Below are 27870 nucleotides of genomic sequence, written 5' to 3' on the forward strand. Positions count from 1 at the left end.
ATCTCAATATAAAAGAAAGTACCATAAAACTCCTAGAAGATAATGTAGGAAAACATCTTCAAGACCTTGTATTAGGTGGCCACTTCCTAGACTTTACACCCAAAGCACAAGCAACAAAAGAAAAAATAGATAAATGGGAACTCCTCAAGCTTAGAAGTTTCTGCACCTCAAAGAAATTTCTCAAAAAGGTAAAGAGGCAGTCAACTCAATGGGAAAAAATTTTTGGAAACCATGTACCTGACAAAAGACTGATATCTTGCATATATAAAGAAATCCTACAACTCAATGACAATAGTACAGACAGCCCAATTATAAAATGGGCAAAAGATATGAAAAGACAGTTCTCTGAAGAGGAAATACAAATGGCCAAGAATCACATGAAAAAATGTTCAGCTTCACTAGCTATTAGAGATGCAAATTAAGACCACAATGAGATACCATCTAACACCGATTAGAATGGCTGCCATTAAACAAACAGGAAACTACAAATGCTGGAGGGGATGTGGAGAAATTGGAACTCTTATTCATTGTTGGTGGGACTGTATAATGGTTCAGCCACTCTGGAAGTCAGTCTGGCAGTTCCTTAGAAAACTAGATATAGAGTTAACATTCGATCCAGCGATTGCACTTCTCGGTATATACCCGGAAGATAGGAAAACAGTGACACAAACAGATATCTGCACACCAATGCTCATAGCAGCATTATTCACAATTGCCAAGAGATGGAAACAACCCAAATGTCCTTCAACAGATGAGTGGATAAATAAAATGTGGTATATACACATGATGGAATACTACACGGCAGTAAGAAGGAACGATCTTGTGAAACATATGACAACATGGATTAACCTTGAAGACATAATGCTGAGCGAAATAAGCCAGGCACAAAAAGAGAAATATTATATGCTACCACTAAGGTGAACTTTGAAAAATGTAAAACAAATGGTTTATAATGTAGAATGTAGGGGAACTAGCAAGAGAGCAATTAAGGAAGGGGGAACAATAATCCAAGAAGAACAGATAAGCTATTTAACGTTCTGGGGATGCCCAGGAATGACTATGGTCTGTTAATTTCTGATGGATATAGCAGGAACAAGTTCACAGAAATGTTGCTATATTAGGTAACTTTCTTGGGGTAAAGTAGGGACAGGTTGGAAGTAAACCAGTTATCTTAGGTTAGTTGTCTTTTCCTTACTCCCTTGTTATGGTCTCTTTGAAATGTTCTTTTAGTGTATGTTTTTTTTTTATTTTTTTATTAATTTTTTTATTTTTCATACAGTTGATTTAAAAAAAAAAAAAGGAAAAAAATATGTAGAGCCCCCTTGAGGAGCATGTGGAGAATGCAGGGGTATTGTCCTACCTCACCTCGATGGTTGCTAACATGACCACAGACATAGGGGACTGGTGGTTTGATGGGTTGAGCCCTCTACCATAGGATTTACCCTTGGGAAGACGGTTGCTGCAAAGGAGAGTCTAGGCCTCCCTATAATTGTGCCTAAGGGCCTCCTCCCAAATGCCTCTTTGTTGCTCAGATGTGGCCCTCTCTCTCTAGCTAAGCCAATTTGAAAGGTGAAATCACTGCCCTCCCCCCTATGTGGGATAAGACACCCAGGGGTGTGAATCTCCCTGGCAACATGGAATATGACTCCCGGGGAGGAATGTAGACCCGGCATCGTGGGATGGAGAACATCTTCTTGACCAAAAGGGGGATGTGAAAGGAAATGAAATAAGCTTCAGTGGCAGAGAGATTCCAAAAGGAACCGAGAGGTCACTCTGGTGGGCACTCTTATGCACAATTTAGACAACCCTTTTTAGGTTTTAAAGAATTGGGGTAGCTGGTGGTGGATAACTGAAACTATCAAACTACAACCCAGAACCCATGAATCTCGAAGACAGTTGTATAAAAATGTAGCTTATGAGGGGTGACAATGGGATTGGGAAAGCCATAAGGACCACACTCCACTTTGTCTAGTTTATGGATGGATGAGTAGAAAAATAGGGGAAGGAAACAAACAAACAGACAAAGGTACCCAGTGTTCTTTTTTACTTCAATTGCTCTTTTTGACTTTAATAATTATTCTTGTTATTTTTGTGTGTGTGCTAATGAAGGTGCCAGGGATTGATTTAGGTGATGAATGTACAACTATGTAATGGTACTGTGAACAATCGAATGTACGAGTTGTTTCGTATGACTGTGTATGTGAATATAACTCAATAAAATGAAGATAAGAAAAAAAAAGAAAACCTGTCAAGAGGATTTCTGGAAATGTTGAGAGAGAGAGAGAGAGAGAGACAGAGAGAGAGAGACAGACAGACAGAAGGGGAGGTGGAGAGAGAGAACATGGGCAAGACTGCACAAGGAAACTGGTGTTTATGAAGAGGCACAGACCCTTCTAAGAATCTGATGAAAATTCAGCCATGGTCACCTTGAGGTCCAACTATGATACCAGATTAAGACTTCATGTTTTAGAGCAGTGATTTTGATTTTCTTTCTTTCTTTTTCTAATGTAATCCACAGTGAAAATTACATTTTAAACTGTGACCTGGTTTGCACAGACATACATAAATTAAAATGAAAGTTTCAGAAAACAATTCTCAACAGTATTATATGTGATAAACTCTGACATTTTTTCTGTCTGATTGAAGAAAAAATGTTCCTCATGGCCTGCAGCACCAGTTTCCCAATCCAATTTGAAAACTACTGGTTTAGAGTAACTTTTACATAATTGGAGTAAGTTAATGAAAAAGAGAAATCTCATTTGATTTTTAAAATTCTGATATTACTTCATAATGATAAACACAAATGTCTTTATAGCCAAGACTTTGAAGCAGCTGGATGATCCTTTATGACAAAAGCGCATTATGTTGGCTATTACTGGAGGCACTGAAAAGTAAATCAAACATTGGTCATAAGAACTCCATGCCTTAGAAAACCATAAATCATTTTCATGTAAAGTAGCAAGGTAGACAGATATACAAACTCCAGTGTAAAGAGCAATGGTTCCACTGCTGGAGGCAGTGGAGTGGTGGGTTTTGTGAGGCACTGGGATGGTGAGGTCATAGGTGTGACAGCCACCCCCAGGAAGGGTGCTGTGTATTGTTTTTGCAACTGTCCTATAAGATACAAATTATTTCAAAATAAAAAATTTAAAATAAAATGTGTTTGAATTAAACACACACACACACACACACACACACTCCTTATTTACGGGTTCTGGAAGATGCACCCCATGGTAACCCCTCAAGTCACAACCTTACATTATCACCTTCCCATGAGTCCTGATGAAATCTGGGACTTGCTTCTGACCAATAAAACATAGCAAAAGTTATGGGTAAAATATAGCCAAGGTCATAGGTTGTGTTACAGCAGACAGTAGAAAGAGACTGGCTCTGAGGAAGCAAAAGCCCCTGCTGTGAACTCCCCTTGGAGATGGCCATAAGGCAGCCCAGCACCTTCTTCCCCAGTTGAGCCCCCTGATGATGGCACAGTCATCCCAGGGCCTAGATTCCACCCTCACCCCTGCCCATATGTCCCTAAGCAGAAAGGGGCAGCCAAGTGGGGCCCAGATGCCTGACCCTGTCAATCTGTGAGCTAATAAATGGGAGCTGTTTGCAGGCATCTGCTTGTTGAAGTCATTTCACAGCAATGGGAAACTAAGACAAGGGTCACTGGGTCACTTTTATTTTTGCCAACTCAAGTCCCCTGGGAGACAGCTTCTCTTTCCCACTTCATTATAAGGAGCAACAGCAGTTTGGGAAGCCTCAGTGTCTGAAAGAATCCTAAGACAGCATGATGGCTAATTTCATGTTAACTTGGCTAGTTTATGGTGCCCAGTTGCTTGGTCAGACAAGCACTGGCCTGACTGATATTCTGAGGGTGTTTCATACGTGGATTTCCATCTATAAACAATTGATTTCATCTACCATCAAGAAAGGAGGTTGCCATCAGCAATGTGGGGTGTCTCCTCATCCAGTCAGTTGGAGGTGTTAAAAGTCAGAAATGGGGATTTCAAAAATCAGAAAGAAAATCAGAAAGAATTTTGTCCTTCTCTTCAGTCAGCAACTTCCCCTGGGGAATTTGGACTCAACTTCAGCATCACTTTTATTGGCATTTCCAGTTTGTGGACTGTCCCATGGAATTTGGAGTTGTCAGCCCCCTTGATCACAGTAGTTAATACCTTATTATAAAGCTCATTATTTATTTATTTACTTATTATTTATAGTATCCTGCAGATTCTGTTTTTTGGAGTGCCCTGAGTAATATAGACAGTCTCAAAGTTCAAGTGACCTTGGATGAATCTAGATTTCACATACAAGTGAAATCAAAGTATTCCCCTTAATTGATAAGTGTTCTCTGACTTTTTTCCCCAGCATGTTTAGGTGGGCAGTTCAGCCCTTTCAGCTTCAGGCACAAAAAAGTTATTTTCCTGTCTCAGTTCTCCCCTGCCATCCCTGCACCAGTTAGTGGAGACCCAGCCTCCCTCAGTCACAGGCAAGCTGCAGAACAGGATATTTTCCAATGCACCCCCCCCCACCAGTTTTTTTGTCCCTTTGTGAAGACTCTTATAGTCTCTCTCATCATCTAATTCTAATTTGGTGCAGTTGGCTCTTGCTTTCCCAGATGAAGATACTTCTGCTTTTGTCACTGATGAAGGGGAAAAAAATCACAGAAAAAGCTTACAAGTCAGGCAGAAATATAAACCAAATCCTCTACTTTATGATAACCAGTGCCATCATTATAGAGACCCTCTGCTGCACATCTCAGCATGTTTAACTAAGATGGTCACAAATATGAATTACATATACTCCATGAGGGTGGGGCCTGTGTAACTTCCACTCCCCATTCTATATCCAGTATGATAAACATTTGGAAAGCATTATTTGCAAAAATGAGTGAATGAACACTATATTCATAATTTCACAATAGAGGATCACACTATATCATCAATCCTGTGAACTTGCATTTTGCTTTCACACATTATAACATCATCTTTGCATTGTTGGCTAGCTTGTCCAAAAAGTACCATGAGACCAACAAAGCACTTTCTCTTTCTCCTGGCACTGTTCCTCTACCATTTGACTCATCACCATAAAAACAAGGACCAGTGGCCCAGCTGACTATGTTACAACTCCAGAAGTCATCCTCAAGCCACTCTTTGCCTCATGTGTCACACCTGAACCTCCTGCAACCTAACAATGCCATGACACCTCCCCTGCTGTCCACCTCTGTGGCTCTCCTGGACTATGCTTTGTCCACAAACAACAGCCATGCTTGCTCAGGGTTCTCCCCTCCTCCACAGCAGCTCCCTTCTAGCATCACCACAGTGAGCTACAAAACATGAATCAAGACTAAGGAAGATCACTGGATCCTCTTTTCATTTAGAAAAACACCTAGCCCTCTTATCTATTCTCCCCCATGATCTGTCTTCTTCCCTCCCTGCCCCTCTCATCTCGCTCCTCTCCATCCTCACTTCCATGGCTTCTTCTTGTCTCAAACTGGCCAAGGGCCTTACATCAGGACTTGAGCAGCATGTCATGATGTCCAGAACACCACCCCCTCAAGCTCTCCTGTCTTTGTCACTTCCCCTATCACTCAGCTTGCTTTCTTTAAGGATTAGATACAATTTGCTACTTCAAAAAAAGGTCTTGTTTTTTTAAAATTTTGTTTGTTATTTCTGTTTATTCAACTAAACCTCACCAGTCAGAGCTGATGTGTTTTTTCTAGAGCATTTCATCTGCAGCCACTCAGGGAAAAATGTTTGTTGAATGAATGAAGGAGGGAGGAGGTGGTCCCAAGTTGAGAAAAATGGGGGTTTTTATAAGAGCACTCCAGGTCTAATGGAGATAAATGCAATGACCTCATTTATAATTATATTCACTCCATTCATTCATTCATTCATTGTGCAACTGAGAGCCTGAAGCTCTGTGGCTCACAAGCACAAACATGACTAGGGGAAGAGCAGAGCAGGTTCACAAAGAAAAGCCAGCCTGACAGCCTCACTGTGACTCTGGGGGCACCATGACCATCCTATGGCCTGAGGTAAAAGATCTGCTGTCACTTGAAATGACAGGGACATGTACCAAACCACACCCCCTCCCAACACTTCACAAAAACATAGTGCACAGTCCAACCAGGCTGAGTATTTCCCAAGCCTGAGTGATCCATAATAAGATCCGAATAATATCTCAAAGAAGTCCCTATTCTCAGCTTGAATGACAGAGCTGGTGCCCTCAGTTTCCTGCCACTCCTGCCTCATCTCTCCACCAGGGAAGGATCCCCACTCATCTCACTCTCCCTGTCTGTCCTAAAGCCTGACTTTCCCCCTCCCAAGTCACAGCAGAAGCAGGTGCCAAAATCCAACTCAGGTTCAAATCCTGGTTCTGGGGCTGTTCCTGGCTTAGAGTCCCATCCAGTTGCACCACCCTGGTGCCCTCATCACCCACACCCTGCAACTCCTCACAGTTTCCTAGTTTCCAAGATCTAGTGTGATTCCAGAGGAAGAGATATTGGTGAGGTAAAAGAAGGAAAGAGAAATCTGAAGTAATCCTTAGGGTTGCAGAAGGCTGAGCAGAGTGGGGACAGAAAATTTGGGCTTCTGTGGGACCTTGGGAAGAACAAAATTCCAGGGGGAGACTGAGGAAAGATTCTGCAGATAAACCAATCTAAGAGCATCACCGCTGGGGGAGAGAGCTTCCACTTCTGGGCTGACAAAACTGGGTTAAAGGGCAGTATGCAGTGGGCTACCAGGATGGCTGAGGGTGGGCAATCCCCCTGCAGAAGGGAAAGGGGCTCTGGTGTCAAAACTTGCCCATCTAGCAAGCTCAACACACCCCCACACACTGGGCTCTGCAGCCCAATCTAAGGAAGGAAAGTAGACAACAGAAGAATAGGCCTCAGGGGTGGGCGCTGATCTTGCCATCTCCATCCCCATCCCAGAGCCCTGTGATTTGGTGGGTGTGGTCATGGATGGAGTAGCCTGCCCCCCAACTCCCAGGCCCACCTATCAGGGCAGTCTCAGTTCCCTCCAGCCACCCCCTGACCATCCCAATCCCCCTCAAGCCCAATCACCCCACCTCAGAACCAGCCAGTTCCTTCCCTACACCCCAGGTCCAGTTCCTCCCCCACCTCAGTACCAGCCCGTCCCTCAGCCCCAGTCTCACCTTACCATCTTTGCCCAACATTTAAAAACCAAAAGATTTCAGGTGAAAATTAAAATTTTTAGTTTCTCTTTGAGCACCAGTGGGAAAAAAATTTCATATGAATATGCAATTATCTCAAAATAAAAGCCTAATTATGTTTTTTAAAATGGAGCACAGATGTAAATTCAAGACTAAAATTATAAACCTCTTAGATGGAAGGCATACACACAAATCTTCCTGACCATGGGTTAAGTAATGGTTTCTTAGATTTCACTGACAGCACAAACAAAATGGTACAGCTGCTTTGGGAAACATTTTGGTAGTTCCTCAAAAATTAAACATAGGGTTGCCATGTGTGACCCAGCAATTTTTCCACACAAAAACTCATATGCAATTACCACAAAGGAGAGTCTAATGTTGTATGTAATGGTGTCTAAGAGTCTCCCCGAGTACCTCTTTGTTGCTCAGATATGGCCCTCTCTCTCTCTGAGCCATCTCGACAGGTGAACTCGCTGCCCTCCCCCCGACATGGAACCCAACTCCCAGGGTTGTAAATCTCCCTGGCAACGCAGAGTATGACTCCCGGGGATGAATGTGGACCCAGCATCGTGGGACTGAGAGTATCTTCTTGACCAAAAGGGGGATGCAAAATGAGACGAGATGGTTTCAGTGGCTGAGAGATTCCAAATGGAGTCGAGAGGTCACTCTGGTGGACATTCTTATGCACTATATAGATAACACCTCTTAGGCTTTAATGTATTGGAATAGCTAGAAGTAAATACCTGAAACTACCAAACTCCAACCCAGCAGTCTGGACTCCTGAAGACAATTATATAATAATGTAGATTACAAGGGGTGACAGTGTGATTGTGAAGACCTTGTGGATCACACCCCCTTTATCTAGTGTATGGATGAGTGGAGGAATGGGGATAAAAACTAAAGGACAAAAGGGGTGGGATGGGGGATGATTTGGGTGTTCTTTTTTCACTTTTATTTTTTATTCTTGTTCTGGTTCTTTGTGATGTAAGGAAAATGTTCAGAGATAGATTGTGGTGACGAACTCATAACTATGTTATCATACTGTGGACAGTGGATTGTATATCATGGATGATTGTATGGTGTGTGAATGTATTTCAATAAAACTGAATTTAATAATAAAAAAAAGAATAAACAAGAAAAAAAATTATTAAATAGCTACAACCCCCCCCCAAAAAAAACACACAAAAAACTCATAGGCAAATATTTACAGAAGTATTCTTCATAACACCCAAAAAGTAGAAACAATCACAATAGCCATGGATTGAAGAATGGATAAATAAAATGTAATATTATCCACGCACTGGAATATTATTCAGCAATAAAAAAAGGAATGAGATACATGCCAAAACATGGATGAACCATGAAAATATTATGCTAAGTGAGAGAAGCTAGTTACAAAACACTACATACTGTGTGATTCCATTTAAATGAAATGTTCAGAATAGGCAAATGCATAGAGAATGAAAATGAACTAGTGGTTATCATGAGCTGGGGGAAATAAAAGGAATGGGGAGTACAGTAGGTTGAATGACAGACCCCCAAATCCCTGAAACCTGTAAACTTTACCTGTTTTGAAAAATGGTCTTTGTGGATGTGATTAAGTAAAGGATCTTGAGATGGGGCAATATCCTCGATTTTCCAGGTAGGACCCAAATGTCTTTATAAAAGAGGAAAATTTCAAACATGAAAAGAGGATGATGTAAAGAGAGGCAGAGACTGGAGTGATGCAGCCACAAGCTGAGAAATGCCAGCATCCACCACAGACTGGAAGAGGTAAGGAACAAATTCTTTTCTAGAGTCTAGGAAGGAATCAAGAGGCTGTGAGAGACACCTTCTTCCATACAAGCCAGGTGGGCCCTGTCATGAATCCCTAGGTAACTCGGATCTTCCTGTTGGAAAGCTCCCAAGGGGAAAATCCTGGTAAGACTTCTTCAGAGCATCCTTTCTTCACTGCAAACTTGCACAATACTCCCAAGATTGTATTATTCAGTGTTATTCAAATGACTGATTAATTCATACATTAAAGGGAAGAATAAGGAACAGACCTAGAATCAGGTAGGGAGCTTACCTGGATAAGGATAAAATGGCTTGTAACCATGCTTATTAAGTGTTAAGAACTCAAAAGCTAAAAGTCAGTATTATCTTTCACCATGTCAAATTGGCCAAAAGGTAATATTGCTGCACTAGAACTCCTGAGTCCAGAAAACAAAATCAACAAAAAAGAAGATTTTGTTTTAAGAAAAGAGGGAGAAATTGTTCATCTGTGGAAACCTCTTAAGAGGTTCTACATGTACTCATATATTCATATTTTGTAATATTTTGATGTTCACTATTTTTGGTAGCTATAAAATGCACTGAATCAGTAGAATTAGAACCCATTCCTGTCCACAAGAGACTGAGAAACACAGAAATGACACAGGAATAATACAGAAAAGCTTACACAGTTTTGATCATTGTGTGACCACAAGAGAAAAAAGGGTGAGTTGGGGGGAGGGGAATTGAGGCGGTATTAGGAATTTCAGCAGAAGGCCATTCATTCAAAGTTGGTGAACTTATCATGTGCCAGTTGCTGGTCTTGTTTCTGGGGATACAGCTGTCACCTAATGAAACTCCATATCCTCAAGGAGCTGACATTCCAGTAGGGGCAGTTGGACAATAAATTTGGATAGACAGATGGATAACAGATAGAAATAAAGATATATAGTATATCAGATGATAATAAATGCAATGGAGAAAAATAAAGCAAGGACAGGAGTACAGACACAGACCAATATTTGTATGATGTGGTTATTTTTATCTGGGAGAAGAGTACTCTAGCAAAGGGAATAGCAAAACAAAGCTCTGAGATTGTACCATACTTAACACAATTAAGTAATGGCTCAAAGTTGAGCCAATGGAAATGAAGAGAAGCTGCAGATGAGATCAAAGAATGAACTGGTGGTGATAGAACAAAGCCAAGTTTGTGCAGAGCTATGCAGGCCATTCTAAGTCCTTTCACTTTTCTCTGAGTATGATGGGTGGTCATTAGGAGGTTTTGAGGGAAGATATGATCTGACTTTCATTTCAAAAGGATTATATTGGCTGCTGTGTGAAGAAAAGAATGTAGAGGGAATGGTGGAAACAGGAAGACAAGTTATAAAGATATTGGAATAGCACAGAAAAAAGATGATGGCGTTATCAGAGTACAGAAATGGTGGTACTAAGAAGAGGCAAGATTTTGGAGCAAAATATTGTAGGTATAACTCACAAAATTTATTGATGGATTCAATTTGGGATATGAAAAAGAGAAGAATGACAAACAAAGTAATGCACAGCAGGTAGATCTATGAGACCAGAGATCAGGCAGAGGTCTGGGCTAGGTATACACATTTTGGAGTCCTCATCATAAAGCATTAAGTAAAACACAAGACTGGGTGAGATCACCTAGGGAAAGAGTAAGACTGAGAAAAAAGGGTCCTGGGAAACATCATCAGTTAGATTTGGAGATGAGAAGGAAACAGAAGAGAAGATCAAGAAGGAACTCAGAGCCACTGAGATAGGAGGCAACCTGCAATCCACATGAAAAATTATCCTGAAGTAGGGGGAAACTGAACTCTGACAAAAACTAATAGATCAAATATACTCAAAACTAAAAATGGACCACTGGATTAAGCAATGTGGAATTCATTGTTGACCCTGACAAGAGTGATTTTAAAGCAGAATGGGGAAAGAATTAGATACCACAAATACAGAAAACCCAGGAGAAATTTTTCTGTAAGCACACACAAAAATAAAATAAAATAAGCAAGAAAGGAATGTGTCATCCAAAGAGGGACATTTAATGAGAGGTGACATAACAATCAATATATTTGCTGATGAGATGACACAGAGAGACAGAAAACTTAATAATCTAGGGCAAAGAGGTGATTTACTGGAACAATATCCTTAAATAAACATGAGTACTTGGATTTAGTGCATAGGCAGAAGATTTCATCTTAGCTAGAAACCAAATAATTCACCAATAATAAAGGGACAAGTCCTGAGATTTTATGGAGAAAGGTTGGAATGGTGAATAAATGCCTGTGGTAGCCAGTCCCTAATATGCCCTCCCAATCAATGAATCCCATTTCCTGTTATTCATACCTTATGAAGTCCTCTGCCCACTGTACCAGGGTTGCTCTGTGGAACCAGCCACATATGGCAGAAACAATGTTATGTCAATTCCAAAATAAGGTTATGAAAAGATGCTATGGCTTTGGCCATCTTGGATGCAAGCTCTATCGGGGTAACAATCACAGGGATAGGTTCAAACAAAGAGGAAATGAGGCCTCTGGCTAACAGCCAAGTGAGTGAGCTTAAAGGATATCATCCAACCTAGCCAAGTCCTCAGAGATTACAGAGCCAGCCAAATTCTTGTCTACAATCTCAGGAAAGACCCTGAGCCAGAACCACCCCAGCTAAGCCACTCCAGATTCATGATCTTTGAAACTACATGAGATAATAAATGTTATTTTAGGCCTCCAAATTTTAAGATAATTTTTACACAGCAGTAGATAATTAATACAGTGAGATCTCACTGAGCTATACGCTTAAATGTGTTAGGCAAGAATTTATCTATAATCTCATCTACTTCCATGTCAAGAATTCAGACAGCATCCCCTATCCAGCTGCATGCAATTACTTCAAGAAATAAAGTCCTAAGGGAAAGGGTATAGAAGAAAACAAACTAATATCATGTAACCTTTTAAAAGAATACACTTTTTCTTTGAATGAACTACTTTAATTCATTCACTGAAATCTTAAGGGATAAACCATATGTATCAGCCCATTTCAGCCCCAGAACATGGTAAAACAATTCAGAGCTTTACATAGCTTTAATCTCTCTGGTACTCTTTGTTACTCTCTTTCACCCTTCAAAAGATTGGGTGATAGAATGACATCTTCCTCTTTTTTTAAAGGAAGCACTCTGGAGGGATATGGAAATATGTGGATCAGTGAGTGGCCTGAGTTTATCATAAACATTAAGACTCCCTCAGGAAACACTGCCTAAATAGTAATATTCTAGTACAAGAGCATAGAAGAGGAAAAAAAATGAAATGAACAAAAGATATAAACTTGGACTTTATTATGAAAACCTCTCTCATCTTACCTCAGGTGTGTACTGAAACTTCTAAAGCACTTGAGATAGTTCAGGCAGAAGGTGACATCCTAGAGCCAACCAGAGAAAAGGATTAAATTATCCAGGTTACATCACACTACTCACCTGGCACTGTGATTTGGATGTTTATCAAGCAACCCAGACTTAGCTGGAAATAAGAATATAACTCAGTTTCCCAAAAAACCTGTTCCTCCAATATACTTGAAGTCAGTAAAGGAAACACTCCACCTTTGAACCTCCTTAATCAAAAGCCTGGAAATCATCTTTGGTACCAGCACTCAGGGGCTTCATTACAGTCAAGGTGGGCTGCAGTCGAGTTGGAGCAGATACATGCAGTAAACAAGGGAAAAAAAAAAAAAAAAGGAAGGTGTGCGGTGGGAGAAAAGATCAAGAAATGGCTTTTTAAATGCTTTGAAAGGCATAAAAGGGTCTGGGCTGGCAGAGCGGGGAGTGGAGGTGGGGCGGGGATACAAAACCGGCCTGAGATTTTTAACAGTATGAAGCTCCTCAAGAGACCAGGAGGGTGTCGGGTCGGGGAAGGAGGGACATTAAGTGCCGGACAGGCCCGTTCCCCAGGAGCGCAGGTGGGGACTGCGGTGTGGTGGTGGTCCTGGGGTGGGGGGAGCCGCCGGTGAGGGAGGGGAGGGTGGGGGAGGCCAGGCCCTCGGGGCGGCAGAGGGGTCTGTCCCCTGAGGGAGGAAGTAGTGGGAATGAGGAGCGGGGAGAAAGATAAAAGGCACCCACTGGGGTTCAGCAGAGAGTCCCATCAGAGCGCGAGGCACAGGACAGACCCCCAGGCCGCCCAGGCCCGGAAGCGCCATCGGGACCCGCGGGGCTTCCGCCGCGGAATCCCTCCCGCCTCCCCGGGGAGAACGCTGGGGGCGATTCTAGGGGCCGCACACGCCACACCGGCGTCCTTACCGGTCCCGGTCCACGGTGATCCCGGAGCTCACAAAAGGGCCTACGCTCTCCTCAGGTGAGGCCCGCAGCAAAGACGCCTCCTCGACCGCAGGCCCATGGAATCCGCAGTCGCCTCTGCGCAGGCCCCCGCTGCGACCTCTCATTGGCTGCCTGCCAGGGACGTGGGCGGGGGGAGGGGTCAGGCGCATGCGCGCACCCTGGCGCCCCTGGCTGTACGGTCTGTCTGCTGGGAGCAGAGAGAGTGGCAGAGACCAGGAGACCCTGGAGGGGTCTGGGCTGCTGAGGTTCAGTCTCTCAGGGAATACTTTCCCCTCCCAGGTTCCAGCTCTCATAACTGTGTGTGTCACTTTTTCCATAACAGCAGTAGTGCGTGCTCCATGGTTATGGAATTTGACAATGCCACTGGGCCTTGACTCCCCTTCCCTTGAGGTTGCCGCTGGGGAGGAATCCAACCCAGCCCACTGCCTGGTTTTGCGCACCTTGCAACTTGCTAAGAATGGGGTTTACAATTTTAAGTGGTTTGGGGGGAGCATTTAAAAGAATATTATTTCGATGACATGAAAATTACATGAAATTCAAATTTGTGTCCATAAATAACGATTTTGTTGGAACACAGACTTGTCCATTCGCTTTGGTATTGTCTCTGGCTGCTTTCCTGCTCCAACATCAGAGTTGATTAATTGCGAGAGAGACTGCGCTTACTGCTCTCAAAGCCTGAAATGTTTACCACCTGTCTCTTTAAAGGAAAAGTTTGCAATTTGTTGGTTTATGTGTACTTTTTCTTTAATTTATTTACCAGTGCTGCCAGAAGTTTGTTTATCTTAATAATCTTGCAAAAGAATCGGCTTTTGATTTTGTTAATCTTCTGTAAAGATATTTTCTTCTGTATTTCATTTATTTTTTTTCCCATTCTTTATTAGTTTCTTCCTTCTTGACCTATGTGGCTTTGCTCTGTTACTACTCTATAAAAATTTTTGGCATGAATGCCTAGCTCATTGTTTATAACCTTCCCCATATATTTAATTTTATAAACTTCCCTTTAAGTACTGATTTAGCTGATTTAGCTTTGTCTCACAATTTTGATTGTAATATGTTCATTATTATTCAGTTTCATGTATTTCCTAATTTCCCTAGTGATCCTCTTTTAATGCAAGTGTTATGCAGTAATATGTTATCTATTTTCCAAATCTGTGGGATTTTATTCTTGTGGTTGTTATTCCTTTATTTATTTTCTAATTTTGTTGTATTATGGCCAGGTGATACAATCTAAATATGACTAATGCTTGCCTTTGAACAATTCTGTTCATAATCAAAATTAAGAGATCATAGATTTAAAGATATTTGCAATGTTTGAAATGTATTTATATGGAATGACATCCTTAGGCCTAACAATAATTGCAGTGTTGGTATATTACTATTAACTAAACTCCAGGCTTTATCTGGATTTCACTGGTTTTTCCATTAATGCTTTTGTTCTGGAATTTCTTCCAGAATCTCACATCACATGTAGTCATCACATCCCTTAAATTACTCTGGTCTGTTACAGGGTCTCAGACTTTCCTTGTTTTTCATGACTTTGGCAATTTTAAGGAGCAAATAACAGGTACTTTCTAGAATATCCCTCAATTTGGGTTTGTCTGCTGTTTGTCTCACCATCACACTGGGGTTATGGAGTTTTAGGAATACCACAAAAGTGAGGATCCCTTCTCATCACTTCATAGCAGGGATACCTGCTCTCAACTTGACTTATCACTGGGGAGTTAGCCTTGAACAACCAACCAAAGATTGTTTGACAAGATTCTCTGCTGTAAAGTTATTTTCCCCTTTTCATACTCTGTTCCTTGGATGCAAGTTGCTAAGTCCAAACTACACTCAGGTAATGGAGGGGGTTTGAAGTGGGGAAGATTGGGGAAGGTGTGTATCTACCTAAGTTATTTGGGTTCTTTTGTAAGGAAGAGCAAGGTTAAATAAAATTTAAAATTTGGTACATCAGTCACACTAGTCACAGCTCAAGAGATCAAGACACATGTGGGTAATGGCTATTATATTGGACAGTGTAGATACAGAACATTTTTATCATCTCAGAAAGTTCTCTGAATAGCAGTGATTTGATTTTTTGACCTCTCTTCTTTTCAAATATATGCACTTAAAATATAAACTTCTAAAAACTGCTTTAACTCATCCCCCTAAATATTTTCAATTCCAAAGTATGGACTGATGGATTATTTAGAACCAGTCCCAGGACTAGAATGGGGAAAGCAAGGAGGCTCAAGTGCAAAATTAAGGAGCTATTCCCTCTCAGGTCTGTGAAAGTACAGGGACAAATGGCACTCTGCACCTTAGGCCCCTGGTTGCCTCACCCTATTCCCAGCTCCATTTAGAAAGTATTGCTTACTTTTCAAATTAGTATTTGTTTGGTTTTTTTAAATTATCCTTTATTTATTTCTAGTGTAACTCCAGTCCCCCAGAAGTCATGGGTAGCTGAACAAGCCCTATAGATAATATAATTAATGGCAAACTACAGAACATTAGTTTAAGAACAAGACACAGATGTCAGCTCTAACCACTTCAAGTTAACAAAGCATCTGGAATAGCCAAGACTATTTGAGACCAAAGCTGGAGCAATTAAAGTCCCAAATACACAGAGTTACATAGAACTACAATAATTAAGATAATGTGGAAATAGCATGAGGATAGAGAGCTGGAAAAAAGGAATGGAAGAAAATCCAGAAATACATATATAATCACATGCCTGTTTCACACAAAGGATTTGCTGCAATACAGAGGGGGCAAAGAGTGGTCTTTTTAGTAAATGATGCTGGTTAATTTGGATATGCATATGGGGAAATATTAACCTAGATGCCTTAATTTCTCATGCCTTAAAGAAAAAATCAATTTTAGATGTATCATAGACCTCAATATAAAATGTTAGACAGTAAAACTTCTAGAAGAAAACATAGCTGGAATATCTTAAATTCCTTAAAAAAGACATGCAAAGTACCAACCATAATGTACATAAACATACCCGTGAAACTACCACCAGATCAAGACTCAGGACATTTCAGTGCCCCAGCATTTCCCTCAACCCCTTCCAACTGACAATTCAATTAAAAAACATCAAGACTTAAACAGGCAGTAAAAGAGATACTACTAAAACTTCAAGAGAATGGCTCTAATTAAAACGTCTGACAGTGCAAAGTGCTGGAAAGGATTGAATGAAAGGAATGCTCAGCATGGCTGGTGGGAATATAAATTGTTTCTATTACTTTTGAAAAACAATTTGATAGTATCTACACTTTATCTGCTGTTCCAGCACTTCTTCTGATAGCTATATATACCCAAGAAAAAGTGAGTCCATCTGCCCACTAAGAGGTGCAAAAGAATGTTCATAGCAGCTTCATTTAAAACAGCCAGAGAATCAGTCTAAAAGTCCATCACCAGTAAAATGGATATATAAAACTATGCCATGTTCATTTAATGGAAATCCACCGAATCATGAAAAGGAATGCATTTCTACAACACACATCCAGGATACATCTCACAGACATTATTTAAAAGAAAGCAAAGGCAAGAAGATATTTTCTGATTCCATTTATTTAGAGTTAAAAAACAGACAAAACTTACTTATGTGGGTAGAGATCAGATTAGGTGTTACTCAGGGGGAAGGTGACTGGAAGGGAGTAGGAAGGAAACTGGGTTACTTCCTGAAACCAGGGACCTGAAGAATTGTTAGTGGAAAACCCACATTTGATGACACTGCTTGTGAGCATCAACAACCAAGATATACAGACAGCCTAGCCTAGTTTGTGTCTTTCATAATTCCTCTGAGTGGGCACAGAATATAACTATCCCCCAAAACACTAGGTGCAAGGGGGTCTGGAAAGTCTAGTGTTCATGGCCATTCCCTTTTTGGTTCTAGCAGGTGACAACCTAGGGTCAGTTATTGTGACTGATGCTGACAATAATGGATGCTGCATCTCTTGAACCTGGCTGAATGGAACTTTGAATAATAACCTCTGCTTCAGGAGGCAATCCTTCCAGTTGCTCTGGCTTTTTAAATGTTTCATGATTCTTGGTTCTGTGCTTCAATTTCTCCTTCAAAGTAAAAAACTGTAGGTGGCACTGGGAACACTGAAAGACTCTCTTATTCCAATACTGCCAAAAATGATTCACATATGATGGTGCTATTTTGAAAAATTTCAGACAAAACAGACATAGCAAATTTTTGGTGTTTTATGGCATGCCCTAAAATGTGTTTCCACCTCAGCAAAGTCCAAAATCTATAATTGCAAATCTTGCACATATAAGGTATGAGGGTCATCCAGGCTTGGGCAAAGTGCAGTTGAGGACAGCCACAGAGGTGGACAGATGGGGGACATTCCATTGCATTGTCAGGTTGCAGGAGGTTCAGGTGTGGGTGATGAGGGGGCTGGAGGAAACAATTAGTTATCTATAGCTACATTAAATGTTGCCTCAAGTATGGTATGTTTTGGTTCTTTTTTATTTTTATTTTTTCCTTTATTTTGGAATAATGAAAATGTTTTAAAATTGATTGTGGTGATGAATACACAACTAACATGATGATATACTGTGGGCCATTGATTGTATATTTTGGATGGACTATATGATGTGTGAATATATCTCAGTAAAATTGCATTAAAAATCAATTGACCATAGATTTCAGGGTCTATTTCTGAGCTCTCAACTCAATTCCATAGATCAGCATATCTATTTTTATGTCAGTATCATGCTGTTTTGACCTCTGTGGCTTTATAGTATGCTTTAATATCATGCATTGTGATGCCTCCCACTTCATTCTTCTTTTTCAATATGTTTTTGGCTATTTGATGCCCCTTACCCATCCAAATAAAACTGATCAATAGTTTCTCCATTTCTGCAAAGTATGTTGGAAATTTGATTGCTATTACATTGAATCTGTAGATCAATTTAGGTAGAATTGACATCTTGAAGATTTTTAGCCTTCCTATCCATGAACATGGAATGTGTTTCCACCTATTTAGGTCTTCTTTGATTTCTTTAAGCACTGTTTTATAGTTTTCTGAGTACAGGACCTTTACATCCTTGATTAACTTTTTTTCCTAGGTATTTATTCTCTTGGTTGCTACTGTGAATGGAATTAATTTTCTTGATTACTTCCATGGATAGCTCATTTCTAGTGTGTAGAAACACTACTGACTTTTGTGCATTAATCTGATATCCTGCCACTTTGCAGAATTTGTTTATTAGCTCAAGTAGATTTGTTGTAGACTTCTCAGGATTTACCAAATAGAGTATCAAGTTGTCTGGAAATAGAGTTTTAATTCTTCCTTTCTAATTTGGATTACTTTTGTTTCTTTTTCTTCCCTGATTGCTCCTGCTAGAACCTCTAGCACAATGTTGAATAACAGTGGGGACAGTTGGCATCCTCAACCCTTTCCTGATATTAGAAGGGAGGTTTTCAGTCACTCACCATTGAGTACACTGTTGGTTGTGGGTTTTTCATATATACTTTATCTTTTGGGGGAAGTTTCCTTTTATTCCTTTTGAAGGGTTTTTATTAATAAAGGATGCTGAATTCTGTCAAATGTCTTTTCTGCATCAATCAAAATGATCATGTGATTTATCCCTTTTGATTCATTAATTCATTCTTGTGTCTAACCACCCTTGGATGCCTGGAATAAACCCCACTGGGCCATGCTGTATAACTTTTAATGTGCTGTTGGAATTGATTTGAAAGTATTTTGTCCATAATTTTTTGTATCTATATTCATCAGGGAGATTGCTCATGCTTTGGGTATAAGATTGAGGAAACCACCTCGTATCTCAAGATCTTTAAGATATTTCCCTATGTTTTGTTCTAAAAGTCTTATTGTCTTAGGGATAATGTGTAGGTCTTTCATTAATTTTGATTTAATTTTTGTATAAGGTGTGAGACAGGAGTCCTCTTTCATTCTTTCGGATATAGATATCCAGTTTCCAAATGCCATTTATTGAAAAGGCTGCTCTGTCCCAGTTGCATTGGCTTGACTGCCTTATCAAAGATCAATTATCTGTAGATGAGAGGGTCTATTTCTGAACACTCAATTTGATTCCATTGGTCAGTATATCTGTCTTTATGCAGGTTCCATTTCTTTTGACTACTGTAGCTTTGTAATAGCTTTAAGTCAGGTAGAGTGAGATCTCCCACCTCATTCCACTTTTTCAGGATATTTTTGGCTATTCAGGGAACTCTGCCCTTCCAAATAAATTTTTTATTGGTTTTTCTATTTCTGCAAAGTAAATTGTGATTTTAATTCATATTGCATTAAATCTATAAATCAGTTAAGTAGAATTGACATCTTAACTATATTTAGTCTTCCAATCCATAAACATGGTATGTTCTTCCATTTTTTAAGGTCCTGGATGATTTCTTTTAGCAGTTTCTTGTAGTTTTCTGTGTATAGGTCTTTTGTGGCCTTGGCTAAGTTTATTCCTAAGTACTTGATTATTTTGGTTGCTATTGTAAATGGAATTCTTTTCTTGATTTCTTCCTCCTATTGCTCATTACTTGTGTATGGGAACACTACTGACTTTTGCATGTTGATATTGTACCCTGCCACTTTGCTGTATTCATTGATTAGCTCTAGTAGCTTTGCTGTAGATTTTTTTTGCATTTTCTACATATATGATCATATCATCTGCAAACAGTGAAAGTTTTACTTCTTCCTCTCCAATTTGGATGCCTTTTATTTCTTTTTCCTGCCTAATTGCTCTAGCTAGAACTTCCAGCACAATGTTGAATAACAATGGTGACAGTGGACATCTCTGTCTTGTACCTGATCTTAGAGGGAAAGTTTTCAGTCTTTCCCCATTGAATATGCTGTTAGCTGTGGGTTTTTCATATATTGCCTCTATCATATTGGGAAAGTTTCCTTCTATTCCTAGCCTTTTGAATGTTTTCATCAAGAAATGATGTTGAATTTTGTCAAATGCCTTTTCTGCACTGCCTGAGATGATCATGCAGTTCTTCTGCTTTGACTTATTGATGTGGTATAATACATTAATTGATTTTTTTGTGTTGAATCAGGCTTGCATATCTGGAATAAATCCACATGAAAAAATTAAAAGAAACAGGCAAATGGATTTAATAACATTTTATTTAACCAAATATATCAAAATATAGTATAATTTCCCTACATAATAATACAAATTTATTTATGAGATATTTTACCACCTTTTAGTCATGCTAAGACTGAAATCTAATGTGTATTTGTCACACCTGTCAATTTATACAATAATTTTTATTTGGAAATGACCTCTATTAAGGTTTCAGAAAATTTTCCGGTGTTTAAACAGGATGTACATATCCAAGTTTTTAAAACACATCTAAAGTTTTTCAAATAAGTAAATAGAATACCAAAATATCATTTCCTTTAATATTCAAATTCACATTGGCAAAACTGGTTCACTTTCCTAGGAAAATTGATTTGACATTGAAACCAAAGTTTAACAGTTTCAAAACCATTATGTCTGCCTAAATTAAGGAAAATCACTAACTCCTGCATCATCTCATTATTAGTAACATTCAGCTCAAAAGTTTCTGCGTAGTTTGAAAGGCAGCTCTAAATTTGACTACATCAACTAATATTCAAATGTTTCATTATTTTTTGAATAGCAGCCAACTTACAAAATCCTGCTTGGTTCCAATACCTGGATTTATACATAATGTTCATTCATATGAAATGAGGTGTTGATGAGAAAATATCAATCAAGATGTCATTGTTTTTTACTTGATTGTTGACTATTTGGTAATCATTCCTTGAGTTTAAAGAAAGTCTTGAATAGAAGTTCACAGGGCAGTAAATTTGTCCAAGCCTTCCATGACTTGAACCAAGTGTTGGGAAAGAGGCCAAGATCCTTCCATTCATTGTCTTTTGCTTCTTTCAGCTGTTCCATGAATGGGGGTGACTCACAGCATTTGCACAGATGCATTGACCGATTTCACAACCAAATCCAAAGGTTTTCCTTGAGTCTGTGGAGAAAAATGAGCATGACTATTACAGTGTGTTCTACAGGATGGAAAGGATCAATAAGAAAATATCAGCCTTTTTTTAAATCCAATAAATGTGTTTTTTTGTCTATCATAGCTGAAATCCATCTATTTTGTTACATGCAAATTTTTCTTATATGGCTTAAGTTCTTTTGTCAAAGACGTAAAGGATTCAAAAGAAATCTATGCAAAAATTCAAATTTTCAGGCTACATTTCATTGTAGGTTTCAGAGTCCATTGAGACATAGTGTACTCTATATTCATTGCAATGTGTCCTATATTGTACAATTGATCTAAAGCTAAAGAATTGTACATGTGATTTTGTAATATTGAGCAAGCTTTTCTTTAATATTATTAGAAAGGTCTTGTTTCTAATGGGTTTGGTGATATAATTAAAGAGCTTTTATTTTTCCTAAAATGTATTTAAACTATTTTCACATAATTGTCTTAACATTTACATAATTGAAATGATTTTCTTTTTTACTATTTCTTGACCAAAGAAATATTTTTGTGTGCATGAATGCAAGCCATTTTATGGCTGGCCAAATCCATAAGATCAGATTATAAAAAGATCATTTAAAAATTTTTTCTGTCAAAAACATAATTCTTTTACCAACACTTTTTTAATTTTCATTTTTATTTGATGTTTCCAAATGAAAATTAAAGTCAAGATTCTTATACCAATTATCTCAAATAAGACCATGCAAAGTAATTCAAAGTGTGTACAATATTCATTTGCCCCCCTTTGGGGTTACTATTTTATACAATGGTGTGTGTTCTGGTTTGCTAATGCTGGCATTATGCAGAACACCAGAAATGAATTGGCTTTTATAAAGGGGATTTGTTAAATTACTTTGGAGGCCATAAAAGTATCCAAACTAAGGCACCATTAATAGGATAAAAAGGATACCTTTACTGAAGCATGGCTGATGGCATCTGGAAAACCTCTGACAGCTGGAAAGCTATGTAGCTGGCATCTGCTAATTTTTTGCTCCAGGGTTCTGGTTTCAAAGTGGCTTTCTCCAAAATGTCTCTGGACTTGTCTCTCTTATTGTCTTCTGCTCTTGTGCATCTAAGCATCAGGAGTCTTCTCTTAGTTTCTCCAGAGCAAACTCTAGGCTAGCATCTCCAAACATCTCCAAGCATCTCCAACTGTCACCTTTTAGCTTCTCTCCAAAATGTCCTACTCAGCTGCTCTGAGGTCCTTCTGTTTGTGAGCTCTTTTATAGGTCTCCAGTGATTAAATCGAGACCTACCCTGAATGGGCAGGGTCCATATCTCCATGGAATTAATTTAAGCAAACTTTTCACCCACAGTTGATTGAGTTACATCTCCATGGAAACAATCAAAGTATTCCAACCTAATCAAGCTGGCACAGTGGAATCAACAGAAAACTAAATGATATGAGCTTGGTTGAAAATGCCACATTTTACAGAACATACAGGATAGTTTCCACCTCCTGTCTGCAAGTCTTAATTTACAATAACTAGTTTTTGCTGTCTTTTATTTGGGAGGCACAAGGCTGAAAAATTTAGCTGCCCAATTTTACGAAACTACCACACAGAAAGCAGAAATGATGACCCCAACATTGCAAGCTCTGTATGATTGAGATAGTAGATACTATTATCTGTAGTAGTTTTGAATGGTTTGCTTGAAAATGTTGTTTTGCTTTCTCTTAAAATAAATAAATTTCCTTAGAGCCCTTCTTCTAATTTTGTTAGATTGTGTCCCAGAAGAATCCCCCATTAATTTAAAGTGTAACAGCTGTAATGTGTTTTTTTGCATTAATACAAATAGAAGATCTTGGAACATTGCTATTTGCAAAGACTAAACACAGTAGTTTGCTAAATGGCACTGAATAAAATCCTGACCAAAGTGGCACTACTTAATCCAAATGTTTGTGACCAAAGAAAATTATACATTTATAATTTAACTTTTAAAGCAATGATTACTATACTTTACCTTTTTCACATGTCAAATACATAGTTAAAAAGTCTATAAAATAAGACCATGCATTATTACCTTTAAGAATATCATGTACAAGCTTGGGCAAGATGGCAGCTTAGAGAGGAGTGGGAGCTAAGTAGTCCCCCTGGAACAACTAAAAGAAACAGAAACAACTAGTAAATAATCCAGAATAACTGTGGGGGGACAAACAACACCATCCACTCATCATACACCAACCTGAATTGGGAGGAATGCCCAAGATCACAGCATAAAATCTGTAAGTAAAACCTGCAGATCCAAGTCATGAGACCTCCTCCCCCATAGCCTGAGCTGCAAAACCTCATGGTGCCAGAGAGAAGCTCTCTCCCAGCAAGTGAATATAGCTCAGCTGAGCTCCAACTGGGGTTTTAAGTAGCGAGTGTGAACTGCTCACTACAGGTACAAATCCCCCCAAAAAAGGCTTTGGGTGATGACTGACCTTGGAGAGCTGGAGGGTCGCCTTGGACTTGGTCTGAAGGGGACTATCTGTTTCTTTTTTGGCTCAGTGGAGAAAGCCCCAGCCATTTTCAGTTTCCAGGGCTGTGACTCAGGGAAGGGTGGAGACAGCACAAGCAGAGAGCGAGACCATTGAAATGCTAATGACCTCCACCTGGAGGCTCTGTCTTCTGTAGGAGGAAAGGGGTGGGGCCCTTTCCATTCAGAACCAGACCCCAGAGCCTGGGGGAATATGGCCATACCTCCTCACACCAGTCAAGAATTATAGACTAACAGGCATCGCCTGCTGGGCAGAAAAGCACAGTGACCTGAGGCATCACAGGGTGGAGCAATTTTCTAAGACACACCCTCAGGGAAACCAGATACTGAATATTTCTTTCCTCTGGGACCTGAGCCTGTTCTGGTCTGGGAAAACCTGATTTGGATAACCAAGGAAACCATGCCTAGACAACAGAAAATTACAACCTACACTAAGAAAAACAAAGTTATGGCCCAGTCAAAGGAACAAACATACACTTCAACTGAGATACAGGAATTTAAACAACTAATGCTAAATCAATTCAAAAAGTTTAGAGAAGATATTGCAAAAGAGATAGAGGCTGTAAAGGAAACATGGCATATATAAGGCAGAAATTGAAAGTTCAAAAAAACAACTAGTAGAATCTATGGAAATGAAAGGCACAACACAAGAGATGAAAGACACAATGGAAACATACAACAGCAGATCTCAAGAGGCAGAAGAGAACACTCAGGAACTGGAGAACAAAACACCTGAAAGCCTACATGCAAAGGAGCAGATGGAGAAAAGAATGAAAAAATATGAGCAACATCTCCAGAAACTTAGGATGAAACAAAGTGCAATAATGTATGTATCTTTGGTGTCCCAGAAGGAGAAGAGAAGGGAAAAGGGGCAGAAGCAATGATAGAGGAAATAATTAATGAAAATTTCCCATGTCTTATGAAAGACATAAAATTACAGATCCAGGAAGTGCAGCGTACTCCAAACAGAAGAGATATGAATAGGCCTATGCCAAGACACTTAATAATCAGATTATCAAATGTCAAAGACAAAGAGAGAATCCTGAAAGCAGCAAGAGAGAAGTGATCCATCACATACAAAGGAAGTTTAATAAGACTATGTGCAGATCTTTCAGAAGAAACCATGGAGGCAAGAAGGAAGTGGTGTGATATATTTAAGATACTGAAAGAGAAAAACTGCCAACCAAGAATCCTGTATCCAGCAAAGCTGTCCTTCAAATATGAGGGAGAGCTCAAAATATTTTCTGACAAACAGACAATGAGAGACTTTGTGAACAAGACACCCGCCCTACAGGAAATACTAAAGGGAGCACTACAGAGTGATAGAAGACAGGAGTGCATGGTTTGGAACACAATTATGGGAGATGGTACACTGAACAAAGATAACTATAAATATGGTTGAGAGAGAAAGGTTGGGAGCATGTGAGACACCAAAAGAAAGGAGGAAAGATAAAGACTGGGATTGTGTAACTTGGTGAAATCTAGAGTGTTCTACAATTGTGATAAAATGTACAAATATGTTCTTTTATGATGGAGAAAAAGCAAATGTCAACCTTGCAAGTTGTTAAAAATGGGGAGACATTGGGGGAGGGATGCAATCAACATAAACTAGAGACTGTAACTAACAGAATCATTGTATTATGCTTCCTTTAATGTAACAAAGGTGATATACCAAGGTAAATGCAGATAAGCGGGGGAATAGGGGAGGCATGTTAGACACTTGATATTGGTGGTGTTGTCTGACTCTTTAATCTACTTTAATTTAAGATTATTTTTCCCTTTGCTGCTTCCTAGCTGTCATTTTTTTCCTCTTTCTTTTGCCTCTCTACCTTCTTTGACTCTCCCTCCTGCCTTGTGGAAAAAATGCAGATGCCCTTATACAGATAGTGGTGATGGTGGGGAAAACATAAATATATGACCATACAGAGAACCATCGATTGTTTACTTAGGATGGAATGTATGGTGTGTGAACAAAACCACATTAAAAAATTGGGTTGAAGACAAAACCTTGAGGGCAATATACTGAGTGAAATAAGCCAGACAGAGAAGGACAAATATTGCAGGATCTCACTGATAGGAACTAATTATAATAAGTAAACTCATAGACATGAAATATAAGGTACCAAGATATAGGATGAGGCTTAAGAATGGGGAGCAGTTGCTTAGTATGAGCAGAATGTTCAACTAGGATGAACTTAAATGTTTGGAAATGAACAGAGGTCTCGGTAGCAAGATGTGAGAATAACTAACAGTGCCAAATGGTGCATGAATGAGGTGGAAAGGGGAAGTTCAGAGTCCTAGATGTCAACAGAAGGAAAGTTGGAGATCAAAAGATGAGAATGTATAAAACTGAATCCATGGTGGGCAATGTCCATGACTAACTGTACAAATATTATAAATCTCTTCCATGAACCAGAACAAATATATGACAATGCAATTAGAAGTTAATAATAGAGGAGCATATAGGGAAGAAATATATACCTATTGCAAATTATATACTACAGTTTGCAGTATTTCAACATTTTCTCATAAACAGTAACAAATGTACTATACCAATGACTATGAGTCAACATTTGTGGGGGTTGGTTAGGGATATGAGAGGATTCAAGTTTCCTTTTCTTTTTTTCTTTTTTTCATCTTTCACTCTATTTCTTGTCTGGAGTAATGAAAAGTTTCTAAAAATTGGACAAAAATTAAGTGTGGTGAAGGATGCACAGCTGTATGAGGGTACCAGGGGCAAGTGATTGTACACTTTGGATCTTTGGATAATTGTATGGTATCTGAACAATCCCAATAAAAATTAAAAAGGAAAATAAACTTAATAAAAGGAGGAATATTTTTAACAAGGGTAAAACTGAATTGTGTTTGTGCCCTGCCATTATTTTTAAAGATCTGCTATCAGCAGATCTGATTTAGTTCTCATGTTATATTTTCCCAAAGCAGAATCTGGAGGTGCCTGTGTGAGGAGGTGGCCTACTATCACACAAGGATAATTTAATTTTTTTCCTTTTTTTAAAAATTTATTGTATTGAGATATATTCACATACCATGAGTCATACAAAACAAATCATACATTCGATTGTTCACAGTACTATTACATAGTTGTTCACTCATCACCAAAATCAATCCCTGACACCTTTATTACCACACACACAAAAATAACAAGAATAATAATTAAAGTGAAAAAGAGCAATTAAAGTAAAAAGAACACTGGGTGCCTTTGGTTGTTTCATTGATGATAAAATTCTTCAAACCATTTACACAGAAAATATTTGCTCCACATTCCTTATCTTGAATATGAAAGAAGTGATTTCCTAAACTAGTGAAAAATTACATTGCCCACCAAAATTTGGTTCCTCGTCTAGTGACTGATGCTTTTCTTGAGAAGAAAAGAAGCACTTCCTGTCCTTGGAGGACACAGTGCAGATAAACCTCAGCCTTGCCTCTCTGCTCACACCCTGCTTTAATGACAACACACAGCTTTAGCCTGCATAGGCCCAAAGATTCCCTGGGAATCTGATGAAAGCACCATGTACTTTCCTAAGAAAGCTGCACAAATCAACATACATTCCCACTTTCATGGTCATCCCAGCCTCAGAAAAGTCACCTTTCCAGGAGCCCCAGCCTCTGGAGATGATGCCAGCCATTGGACTTGAGACCCTAAGTGCAGCTTTCCCAAATGTGATATGGTATAAGGAAAATACTTGGAAGATTTACTCTGTGTTCCTCCAGCAGTGTTTGCATGGATTTGTGGTCCTCATCCAGGGGCCATGCCTCCACCTTCTGAATGCCCCCTTCAGTGAGCACCATCCAGGTGGGCAGCAGATGCAGGTGCTTCTTCTGCAGCTCTGTGAGCATGTGGTGCAGCCTGCCTGTGGGGACATAGCAGCACTCCACTGGCTCCTGCCCTTGGCAAGGGAAACACACATCCTGGGCACCAAGGAAGCAGGGCCAAGAAGTGTACCCAGTCCAACACTGAAAGGGGCAGTTGGTCTTTAAATGTAGGGGCCAGGGAAGACTTTTATTTTCCTCCTAAATGGACACAATCCAATGCAGTCAAGGAATGCAAATAAACGCTACCCTCTGTTCCTACCAGAATCATTGTTTCTTCATCAGGAATTCC

The 27870-nt window shown here is 39.4% G+C and overlaps 2 long non-coding RNA genes across 2 annotated transcripts in view; one reads left to right on the forward strand and one right to left on the reverse strand.

Moving 5' to 3' along the window:
- LOC119525105 overlaps positions 1-13366 on the reverse strand; it is a 27427-nt gene extending 14061 nt beyond the window's left edge. Inside the window, exons 1-2 of the long non-coding RNA XR_005214921.1 lie at positions 13238-13366; positions 12308-12366 (exon numbers count right to left, since the gene is read on the reverse strand). This is a non-coding gene — a long non-coding RNA (uncharacterized LOC119525105). The remainder of the gene's footprint in view (positions 1-12307; positions 12367-13237) is intronic.
- On the forward strand, positions 12818-21360 carry LOC119525106. Its single transcript, XR_005214922.1, has 2 exons — positions 12818-12900; positions 21164-21360. It is a non-coding gene; the product is annotated as an uncharacterized LOC119525106 (long non-coding RNA).
- Positions 21361-27870: the final 6510 nt, after the last annotated feature.

Source organism: Choloepus didactylus (assembly GCF_015220235.1).
Source record: "Choloepus didactylus isolate mChoDid1 chromosome 23 unlocalized genomic scaffold, mChoDid1.pri SUPER_23_unloc7, whole genome shotgun sequence".
Classification (NCBI taxonomy): Eukaryota; Metazoa; Chordata; class Mammalia; order Pilosa; family Megalonychidae; genus Choloepus; species Choloepus didactylus.